Genomic DNA, 9,485 nt, shown 5'->3' with positions numbered 1-9,485 from the left:
TTTATGTGAAAAGTACTCAGTGCAGTTGTTACTGAGGTTTCTTGAAAACTAAAGGGGAATTATTGAATTGATGCATGCGGGGTATTGTTGAAAACCGAAATAATGCAAAGAACCTGATGGTGGATATGTGATGTGTTTAGTGACAAAGTAAACTGATGTAGTAAAAGAACAAAGAAGTATTATTTTATAAAACGACCCGTATTTTTCTAAACTGGTGTATTGTCCTTATTTTTGGAGTGGATGGACGTTATGTTACTGAAGGGTGTGACGCAAATTTAACACATGTTCTTTGGAGTTAGGCCTGCCCACTTAGTGCCAAGCTACCCTATGTGACTTTGGTGTTCCCTAGGTCCAACATAATTGGTGTCCAGCGGTGGGATGACAACTGTGTTTGCGTCTACTCTGAAGTAACAAAGCGTACTCCACGGGCCTACACCTGAAGTTTTCTCCTGGCGGACTTCCCAATTACTACTTTTGCTTTTTCTAAATTTATTCCTGGTGGTGGGTGGAGGTAGCTTCAAATTGCCCCTTTTAAATTCATTCTTTCTGTGTGGTTGTCCCTACATTGCTCATCAGCAAAATGGAATTTGCTCTGGAAGAACTGGAAACTTATTCTGCAGCCCAGCTTAGAGACTTTTGCCAAAAGATGGGAGTGTTTTTTAAGCGTGGTGCCAAGAAGGGGGAACTCCAGACCAGTTTGAGGGCTTGGGTGGCAGCACATGGGGAAGAGAAGGGGGAGGAAGAGGGGACGGACCGGGACACAGTCATAGGGGTAGAGGGATTGTTCCATCCTGAGATGGGAAACCTACTTCCAGGATCGATGACCTACTCAAGGAAGGGTAGTAGTGTCTCCGGAGGAAGCTTGACCGAAGCTGAACTAATGGACAGGAGGGAGAAAAGACAATTAAAGTTGGCATTAGCCAAGTTGGAACAGGGGAGGGAGGAACAGAGGATGGCTCATGAGTTAAAACTGAAAGAGCTAGAACTCAAGGCCCTACAGTTAGGGCCCTCCAATTCTCCGAATGGTGGCAGCGAAGCCAAAGAGTTAACCAGGGAATCCAGACCCTACCTACCTAAAGACATAGTTGCCAGCTACAGCCAAGGGGACGATATAGCCAAGTGGCTGACTGCCTATGAGGTCTCCTTAAGAGCCCATGGGATCCAGGAGAAACACTGGGGGGGTGGTCTATACAAGTATATGCCTCCTACTGGTCGGGACACATTATTGGCCCTCGAGCAGGATGAGCAGACCCACTACCCCACCATGAAAGTGGCGCTGATTAAAAAGTTTGGGCTGACCCCAGAGAAGTACAGGCAAAAGTTCAGGGGGAGTCACAAATTAAGCACCCAAAACTGGGTGGATTTCCTGGACTATGCAAGAAAGGCATTGGAGGGCTGGATACAAGGCAGCGAGGTGAGGGACTATGAGGGGTTATACGACCTTTTTCTCAAAGAGCATCTACTCGAGAAATGTTTTCCCGAGCTGCGTCAACACCTGGTGGACAGCAAGCTGATCAACCCCAGAAAGCTTGCAGAGGAGGCGGACATCTGGGCAAGTACCCGAGTGTCCTCAAAGGGGACTGGAGGGGATTCCCAAAGGGCCGGACAGGGCACCCCCCAGAAGAAGGAGGGGGGAGATAAAAAGAGGGAGTTCTCAAAAGGTCCCCAAAACAGTTTCCTGGGAAAGGGGACAGGTTTCACCCCTAAGGCTAACCCGCCCAGAAACCCTCATCCTGGCCAAAGCCAGCAGCCAAGGCTTGTCCACTGCTTTGAGTGTGGTGGTGTTGGACATTATAAGGGAGATGTCAAGTGCCCAAAGAGACCACCCCCTCCCACCGGAGGAAAAGCCCCGGGAGTAGCTAGTATAGTGCTCGGGGAGGAGTTGCCCTTAAATAAGGGGGATGAGTGGGCGGGTGTCACCTTAGTGTCCCTGGGAGATCGGGAGATGGTTCCTAAGATCCAGGTGCCCTCAAATACTGTAAAGTATGGGCAATGGGTCACCATCAATGGCCAAAGAGGGGAGGCTCAGAGACACAGGAGCCAGTATGACTATGGTAAGGAGTCAACCGGTGTCTCCAGAGCAGGTGATTCCTCATGTTCTCCACCCCGCCGCGATGGCTGACGGCAGAATGGGCCACTATCCTGTGGCCGAGGTTCCATTTGAGTGGGAAGGGGTTGCAGGTTCACTTCGAGCTGCCGTAAGCCCTGCCGTGCCAGTCGATTGTCTGCTGGGGAATGACATGGAGCACAATGCTTGGAGAGAGGTGGAATATCGGACTCATTCGGAGATGCTGGGTACACCTGACTGAGCCTGTGTAAGCACAAGGTCTGCGACTGCCCAGAGAGGGAGTTCGCCTGGGCTGAAGCCTGGAACAATGGCCCAGCGCGCTGCTGAAAAGGGACAGACCCGAAGACAGGAGAAGCCTGCTTCGGCTACCACGCCCCATGAGACAGATCGGCCACCTGCGGTGGTGGGCCAGGAGTCCGTGGAGGGGGAAGTAGTCTCCCTGGAGGACCTACCCATCCCTGCTGAGTGGCATGTGGAGGGAGGGCCTACCAGAGAGGAGTTCTGTAAGGGCCAGAAGGAGTGCCCTACCCTTGAGGGACTGAGGCGGCAGGCCAAAGCCCAGGCAGCAGGGAACATTGCAGGGCACTACCACATTTACTGGGAGGACGGACTCCTCTACAGTGAACCTAAGGAACCTTTGCCCGGTTCATCCCGGGCCTTGGTAGTGCCTCAACGATACCGAGCATTTCTTCTAGAATTGGCTCATGAGATTCCCTTGGCAGGACACTTAGGTCAGGACAAGACCTTTTCCCGGCTTGTCCCCCACTTTTACTGGCCTCAGATGAAAGTGGCATCTAACACATATTGTCGGACGTGTGTATCCTGCCAAGCAAGTGGGAAAACAGGGGTGAAGCTAAAAGCTCCCCTGGAACCACTACCTGTCGTTAGCACCCCCTTTGAAAGGGTGGGCATCGACATTGTGGGGCCATTGGATCCACCAACTACAGCTGGTCACAGGTTTATCCTGGTTCTGGTGGATCACGCCACGCGGTACCCAGAGGCAATTCCTCTGAGGACTGTCACTGCACCTGTTGTGGCTAGGGCCCTGATGGGGATCTTTATCCGAGTGGGTTTCCTCAAGGAAGTTGTGTCTGACAGGGGGACCAACTTCATGTCAGCTTATATGCGGGCAATGTGGAAGGAGTGTGGAGTGACCTACCGGTTCACCACTCCCTACCACCCCCAGTCAAATGGACTGGTAGAAAGGTTCAACAAGACCTTGAAAGGCATGATCAGAAGTCTGCCTGAGAGCCTGCGGAGGAAATGGGACGTCCTCCTACCCTGCTTGCTATTCTCCTACAGGGAAGTGCCGCAGAAGGGGGTGGGCTTCAGCCCCTTTGAGCTTCTGTATGGGCACCCTGTACGTGGACCTCTCAGCCTGCTGAAAGAAGGATGGGAAAAGTCTCCCAGAAAGCCTCCCCAGGATGTGGTGAGCTACATGCTGGCCTTCCAGAGCCAAATGGCAAAGTTGTGGAAGCAAGCGTCTGACAACTTGGAAGCCAGCCAAGCAGTAATGAAGGAGTGGTATGACCACAACGCTCACCTGGTGGAATTGGAGCCTGGCCAGAAAGTGTAGGTGATGGAGCCTGGAGAGCTAAGTGCCCTCCAGGATCACTGGGCAGGCCCCTTTGGGATGTTAGAGAAGAAGGGTAAGGCCACATACCTGGTGGACCTTAAGACTCATCGACAGCCCCTACGGGTACTGCATGCTAATCGCCTCAAACCCCACCATGAGAGCCCCGAGGTCATCTTGATGATGGTGACTGATGGAGGAGAGGAAGCGGAAAGTGAGCCTCTCCCGGACTTGTTTTCGTCTCAGGAAAAGGATGGGTCGGTGGAGGGAGTGATTCTCTCCCCATCCCTAACTTCTGAACAGCGGGAGGACTGTCGCCAGATATTGGAGCAGTACTCTACGCTGTTCTCCCTTGTCCCGGGAAGGACCCACCTGTGTACCCATGATGTGGACACAGGAGACAGCCCACCAGTGAAGTCAAAGACCTACTGGCTGTCAGACAAGGTGAAGGCCAGCATCCATGGTGAGGTTACCAAGATGCTGGAGCTAGGAGTTATTGAACCTTCCAGTAGCCCATGGTCCAGTCCGGTGGTTCTTGTGCCAAAAGCAGCTCCACCAGGCACCACTCCAGAACTGAGGTTCTGTGTGGATTACCGGGGACTGAACTCAGTGACCAAGACTGATGCTCATCCGATCCCTAGGGCGGATGAATTGATTGACCGGCTGGGAGCTGCCCAATATCTGAGTACCTTTGACCTCACTTCAGGGTACTGGCAGATCTCCCTTACAGATGGAGCAAAAGAAAGGTCAGCTTTCTCCACACCTGAGGGACACTTCCAGTTCTGCGTGATGCCCTTTGGGCTCAAGAACGTCCCTGCCACTTTTCAGCGGCTGGTGAACCAGGTCCTCTCCGGAATGGAGGCTTTCTCCGCTGCTTACCTGGATGACATTGCCGTCTTCAGCAGCAGTTGGGAGGATCATTTGCATCACTTGCAAGCAGTTCTCCAGGCCCTGAAACAAGCTGGCTTGACAATCAAAGCCAGCAAATGTCAGATTGGGCAGGGGTCGGTTGTGTACCTAGGCCACTTGGTGGGAAGGGGAACAGTGCAGCCCCTCCAGGCAAAGATTGAGGCAATCATAGCCTGGGAACCCCCCAAGACCCAGACTGAGGTCCGAGCTTTCCTGGGCCTCACAGGTTACTACCGACGCTTTGTGAAGGGGTATGGCACTATTGTAGCACCCCTCACAGAGCTCACGTCCAGGAAACAACCTCGACGGGTAGTCTGGACAGAGGCTTGTCAGCAGGCCTTTGTGAAATTGAAGCAGGCAATGTGTGCAGCACCGGTCCTGAGGGCCCCAGACTTCTCCAAGGAGTTCATTGTCCAGACAGACGCATCGGAGCATGGCATTGGGGCAGTGTTATCGCAACTCAATGAAGAGGGTCTGGATCAGCCTGTAGTCTTCCTATCCAGGAGACTGCTTCCCCGGGAACAGAAGTGGAGTGCGATTGAGCGGGAAGCTTTTGCGGTGGTGTGGGCTCTGAAGAAGTTGCGGCCATACCTGTTTGGCTCGCACTTCCTGGTTCAGACTGACCACCGACCCCTCCGTTGGCTGATGCAAATGAAGGGGGAGAATCCCAAGTTGCTGAGATGGTCCATCTCCCTACAGGGAATGGACTTCCAGGTGGAACATCGGCCTGGAGTGGACCACGCCAATGCAGACGGTCTCTCTAGGTATTTCCGCCTTAGTGATGAGGACTCCCAAGGGGTTGGGTAGCTCTCCCCACTTTCAGCTGGGGGGGGACGCGTGTTAGACCTGTCTGCCCTTGGGTAGCCCCTCCTATTAATTATTTATTTTGTCCCCTTTCTGGCCCCTCAAACCTTTCTTTTTGTCTTTTTAGGTCCGCTGGATTTTTTGCGGTGTTGGCTAGGGGTTAGATGCTCTTTGGCCCTTTTAGTCGTTTTCCCTGAGGCCTAGGCGCCTCTTCTGACTAGATTTGTAAGACCCACAAAATGGTCGCCTTCAACTGCCATAACTGAAATTCCAAGCACCAGGCCCATAGGATAATATAGGAAAGATCTAGAACCTTCTGGTCAGTTCCAGTGGTCTTTGACCTGCCTATAAAAGGACCAGGGGGCGAGCGGCCATTTTAGAGTGATCGGAGGAGCTGGGGTTAAGCCTGGTGAGGAGTAAAGCAGCAGTGTAGGGAGGAAGGCACACGGTTAAGGATTAGATCGGCTCGTGGGCCGACTGTGCTACCGTGTTAGAGGGTCCCCCTAACTGATGACTGAGCCCTACCAACACTGGGTCTGATCTAGCTCCAAACATCGGGCTGTGTTCCAGTGAGGAAACGGGACTGGTATTGTCTCCCACCCTTTCGGGACCCAGCTTGAACTGTCTCCAGACTCTCCGGAAGCGTGGGGTCGAGTAGCCTGAGCACCCCCAGCCTGAGGAATTTGTCTTACCTCACGGAGGTCAGGGTGGCCGATTTCCCTGCCACGGGGTTACTGTCCCTCCTTCTTTGAGGCCGTTAGTGAGGTTTATTGTGAAGGACCGCTTTGAGTCAGCTGGCGATCTTGCCTTAAGGAGCCTACGCGACGGCCAGGGAGGCAGGGAAGTGTTAACCCGGAAGGAAGGGGCGGAGAGCAAGGAAGGACGGACTGCGTTCGCTCCCTCCCCTTTCTGACGCCGGAGGAGTGGGCGGGACGCAGTGCCGACTGCATCACGGAAGGAGTCGCGGTGTGGCTTCGATCCTGTCAGCGGTGCGTAACCAACAGCGCCTCATCCGAAGACACCCCCGAGCCTTGGTAACGTGGTGAGAAGTGAGAGAGAGGCTGCGTGGCCTGACCGGGGCGAGTCTGCAGAGCACCCGGTAAGACTGTGTCAGTGAGGCGTGTAGCAACAGCACCTGTGGGGAGGGGGAAGGCCTCGCTGTTATTGACCAGAGCAAGGCGAGGGAAACCTGTTCCCTTTCAGGATTGCAGCGAGAGGCGGACTAAGTGAACCATCAGCAGTGGGCAACCATCGGAACTGGGGAATCCAGTAGACTGACTCTGTGCGTGTGGGCAGAAAAAGGAATAAGAGACGTGGTGGAGGAAGTACCCGAGAAATCCCCCTGAAAAACTCCCCTCCCTCTGACATTCTGAACCGGCCACATCCATTTAGCATGGTATAGAAAGGTCATGTGGGTGGATCTGATCCTGGTGGTTCTGTGAAGTAATTGGTACCAACAAGAGAGGGGTTGTCAAGGGAATAGATCGATTCTCACAGAAGTCTAGTAGCCTGCTGGTTTCGAACTCAATCCCTAGGGTTGCTAAATCTTTATATCCAAGAGGAAATACTGGGTAAAGGTTGGTAGAATCCTTAAGATTCTCTAGTGAAGGAGACAAGGAGATTTTGAAGTATAAAGTGCCTTTGGTTTACTCCTGAAAGAAGTGAAGTCGATGCTGTTTATGTGAAAAGTACTCAGTGCAGTTGTTACTGAGGTTTCTTGAAAACTAAAGGGGAATTATTGAATTGATGCATGCGGGGTATTGTTGAAAACCGAAATATTGCAAAGAACCTGATGGTGGATATGTGATGTGTTTAGTGACAAAGTAAACTGATGTAGTAAAAGAACAAAGAAGTATTATTTTATAAAACGACCCGTATTTTTCTAAACTGGTGTATTTTCCTTATTTTTGGACGTTATGTTACTGAAGGGTGTGACGCAAATGTAACACATGTTCTTTGGAGTTAGGCCTGCCCACTTAGTGCCAAGCTACCCTATGTGACTTTGGTGTTCCCTAGGTCCAACAGGCATAGAATGGAGTTGAGTGTCAGTGGAGTAGAGTTTAATGGAGAAGAGCATTGTGGAGTGTAGTAGAGTGGCCTAGAGTGAAGGGGCCTTAAGTACAGTGGTGTAGAGTAGATTGGCATATAGTGCATTGGTTTTGAGTAAAGTGGTGTAGAGTGCATTGGCGTAGAGTGCAGTTACGTAGAGTAGCATAGAGTGAAGTGGTGCAAGGTAGAATGCAGAGGTGTAGAGTGGCATACAGTGCAGTGGAGTAGAGTGTAGTGGTTTAGAGAGCAGTGTATATTGCAGTAGAGTGGCGTGGAGTTGAGTGATGCAGAGAGTACAGTGCAGTGGCAGGGAGTGCAGTCATGAAGAGTAGAGTGTAGGAGTGCAGGGTCGTAGAGTTGCAGAGTAGAGTGGTGCAAAGAAGAATGGTGCAAAAAGCAGTGACAGTAGTATAGAGTGGCGTAGGGTGCAGTGACACAGAGCAATGTTGTAGATTGACGTAGCATGCAGTGGCATAGAGTAGAATGTTGTAGAGTATAGTGGTGAAAAGTGTTGTGGTGTAAAGTTAGCATGAGGTGCATTGGTTTTGAGTAAAATGGTGTAGAGTGAATTGGCATAGAGTACAGTGGTTTGGCGTAGATTACAGTGGTTTAGATTAGAGTGCAGTGGTGTACAGTGGTGCAGCATAGAGTGCAATGGCTTACAGTGGAGTGGTACAGAGTGGCATAGAGTGCAGTGGCATATAGTCAATTGTTTAGAGTAGAGAGGAGGTGTGCAAGTTAGAGTATAGTGGTGCAGGGTAGAATGCAAAAGAATAGAGTAGTGGTGTAGAGTTCAGTGGCATAGAGTGCTGTGGCGTTAACTAGATTGTTTCAGAGTAGAGTGAAGTGGCATAGATTGGAGTGGTGCAGGGTAATATGGAGTGGTAAAGAGTAGTGGCGTAGAGTGCAGTGTTGCAGAGTGGCTTGGATTGGTGTAGAGTGTAGTGGTGCCTTGTAGAGTGAGGAGAAGTGTACTGGAATAGTGTAGAGCAGAGAGGTGTAGAGTGAAGTGGCATAGAGTGCATAAAAGTGGCATCTGTGCTTAATTAGAGCTGGCATTTGCCATGGGGGCACATGCACTTATTTTTGGGAACCGGCCCTTATTTTTCTGCATTATATATTTATCAGGTGCACAAGAGGGAAAACGAACAGATCAGAAAGACAGAAGAAAAAGACAGCAAAACCATCAAAATGGGATAAAGCAGGAACCTGCAAAAGTGAGAAAAGAGGGTCAAGAAGTGTCTGGTGGAGGATTAACGACTACAGTCTTGGTACATGGAGCACTGGCGTTAAATTGCACCAGCAAACAGCTTCTGAGCAGGGCTTTGGTACCAGCACTTTTTCATTCTCAAATTAAGCACTGAGTGGCGTAGAGTAGGGCAGAGTAGAGTGCATTGGTGCAGAGTGGCATAGAGTTCAGTGGCAGAAAGTTCAGTGGTAGAGAATGCAGTACTGCAGACTAGAGTGTCATAGAGTACTGTGGAGTAGAGTGGTGTAGAGTGCAGTGGCGTACAGTGGTGCAGAGTAAAGTGACGTAGAGTGCAATGGTGTACAGTAGAGTGGCGTACAGTGCAGTGGTGCAGAATAGATTAACATATAGTGCAGTAGTGTAGAGTGTATTGGTTTTGAGTAAAGTGTTGTAGTGGGCATTAGTGTAGAGTGCAGTGGTGTAAAGGCAGTGGCATGGTGTGTAGTGGCATAGTTTGGAGTAGTGCAGAGTGCTGTAGAATGGCGTAGACTCCAGTAGATTATTTAAGAGTGAAGTGGCATAGAGTGCAGTGTCTTAGAGTTCAGTGAGGTAGAGTTCAGTGGGGTAGAGGTCAGTGGCATTGAGCGGCCTACAGTAGAGGAGCAGAAAGTGCAGTGTTGCAGAGTATACTGTCATAGAGTGCAGTGGTGTATAGTAGAGGTGTGGAGTGCATTGGTGTAGAGTGCAGTGATGCAGAGTAGAGTGGATTAGAGTGCAGTGATGCAGGGCAGAATAGAGTGACATAGAGTGCAGTGAGAGTAGAAAATAATGGCATAGAGCGCAGTAGCGTAGAGTGATTTGGTACAGAGTAGGTTGGCATAGAGTGCATTGGT

This window comes from Lissotriton helveticus, chromosome 5_1 (genome assembly GCF_964261635.1).
Source record: "Lissotriton helveticus chromosome 5_1, aLisHel1.1, whole genome shotgun sequence".
Classification (NCBI taxonomy): domain Eukaryota; kingdom Metazoa; phylum Chordata; class Amphibia; order Caudata; family Salamandridae; genus Lissotriton; species Lissotriton helveticus.
This window is presented reverse-complemented; position numbering follows the sequence as displayed.